The 2,236-nt window shown below is 41.8% G+C and overlaps 1 non-coding gene across 1 annotated transcript; it reads left to right on the top strand.

The window, feature by feature from the left end:
- The first annotated feature begins 1,889 nt into the window (after positions 1–1,889).
- On the top strand, positions 1,890–1,997 carry LOC148571817 (small nucleolar RNA R71). Its single transcript, XR_015908918.1, has one exon. It is a non-coding gene; the product is annotated as a small nucleolar RNA R71 (small nucleolar RNA).
- Positions 1,998–2,236: the final 239 nt, after the last annotated feature.

Here is a 2,236-nt window from a genome sequence, read left to right as displayed (position 1 = left end):
TGAAAATTAAAAGATAAATAAAACATAAAATAAAATAAAGATACTTATGTAATTCATTGGTGGGATTTTCAGATAAGCATTTGGAGATGCTTTGTTGCTTCTGAACCTCTGCTTTCCTATTGTCTTCTTCCAATCATGCGTGCTCCTTTCCATGGCAAGCTGTATGATCCTCTCGGATGAAAAATACCAGGTACGATTTCTGCACGGCTAATCAACTATCAAATTTCTCGTCTCGGATGAAAAATACCAGGTACAACTACCGCACGGCTAATCATCTGTCGGTTCTCACTAGCGTCAGAATAGGATCCTTATCCTTTTGCACACTGTCACTGTGCCCAACATTCGCAAGTTTGAAGCTCGTCACAGTCATCCCTTCCCAGATTCTACTCGGAATACTACAGACAAGGTTTAGACTTTTCGGCTGTCAGGAATGCTGCCAATAGTTCTACCCTATACCACAAAGGTTCTAATCTCCCGGACTCGGTCTATAGATCAGAGACCCAAGAGAATATACTCCGGCTGTCGTCCAATGACTACGTTGAACATCATGTAGACCGCTTGTGGTTGTCAGGCACGCGGATCTTGGCTAAGCGAGTAACGAAGATAGTGGGTGATTATCACGGGTCACCCCTTCATTCTGACTTAACTGAATTAAGTACGAGAGTATATCTTGGAGAAGAAGTAGGCATGAATTGAAAGAGAAACAATAGTACTTGCATTAATTCATGAAGAACAGCAGAGCTCCACACCTTAATCTATGAGGTGTAGAAACTCCACCGTAGAAAATACATAAGAGAAAGAAGTCTAGGCCTGGCCGAATGGCCAGGCTCCCTAAAGTGATTCCAAGCTGATGACAAGATAAAAGGGATCCCCAATATAACAGTAAAAAGTGCTATTTATACTAAATTAGTTATTAGGGATTACAGAAAATAAGTAATTAAGTGCAAATAGTGCAGAAATCCACTTCCGAGGCCCACTTGGTGTGTTCTTGGGCTGAGCATTGAAGCTTTCACGTGCATAGGCCATTATTGGAGTTAAACGCCAGCTTGGGTGCCAGTTTGGGCGTTTAACTCCAGTTCTGGTGCCAGTTCTGGCGTTTTACTCCAGAAAAGGGTCTCAGGTGGGCGTTTGAACGCCTTGGTATATTTATGACCTTGCGCTCTCTTTTGGGATTCTCTTCTGTATTGCTTGGGAGAGTACTAGGAGGGATTTCAGTAACTCTTTCACTCGGCTGACCCACTTGTGCCTCCAAATTTCTGATGGAGGACCTTGTTTCAGTTATGAAACTGAGAGTGGTCTTAGATAGATCAGAGACTATGGTTGCTAAGTCAGAGAGGCTTTGCTTAGAATTCTCTATCTGTTGCTCAGAAGATGATGGAAAAGGCTTGCTATTGCCAAACCTATTTCTCCCACCATTATTGTTGAGGCTTCTGTTGATCCTTCCATGAGAAATTTGGATGATTTCTCCATCAAGGATTGTAAGTGTTTTCATAGGAGTCTCCCATGTAATTCACTTCTTTTATTGCAGGATTCTCAGGGTCATAAGCTTCTCCTTCAAAGGAGACTTCTTTAGTACTGCCGGATGCAGCTTACATTCCAGTCAGATTCTGAGAAATCATATTGACTTGCTAAGTCAATATTTTGTTCTGAGCCAATATGGCATTCAGAGTATCAATCTCAAGAACTCCTTTCTTCTGAGTCATCCCATTATTCACAGGATTTCTTTCAGAAGTATACATGAACTGGTTATTTGCAACCATCTCAATGAGTGCCTGAGCTTCTGCAGGCATTTTCTTCAGATGAAGAGATCCACCAGCAGAATGGTCCAATGACATCTTGGACAATTCAGACAGACTATCATAGAATATACATAAGATGCTCCATTCTGAAAGCATGTCAGAAGGACACCTTCTGATCAGTTGCTTGTATCTTTCCCAAGCTTCACAGAGGGATTCACCTTCCTTCTGTCTGAAGGTTTGAACTTCCACTCTAAGCTTGCTCAAATTTTGAGGTGGAAAGAATTTGGCCAAGAAAGCATTGACCAACTTTTTCCAAGAGTTCAGGCTTTCTTTAGGTTGTGAGTCCAACCATGTCCTAGCTCTGTCTCTTACATCAAAGGGGAAAGTTTAAGTCTGTAGACCTCAGGATTAACCCCATTGGTCTTAACAGTGTCACGGATTTGCAAGAATTCAGCTAAGAACTGATGAGGATCTTCCAATGGAAGTCCATGAAACTT

This window comes from Arachis ipaensis, chromosome B3, assembly GCF_059453495.1.
Source record: "Arachis ipaensis isolate K30076 ecotype BB chromosome B3, ASM5945349v1, whole genome shotgun sequence".
NCBI classification, from domain to species: domain Eukaryota; kingdom Viridiplantae; phylum Streptophyta; class Magnoliopsida; order Fabales; family Fabaceae; genus Arachis; species Arachis ipaensis.
The sequence above is the reverse complement of the archived record's forward strand: the minus strand, read 5'-3'. Positions and strand labels throughout refer to the sequence as shown.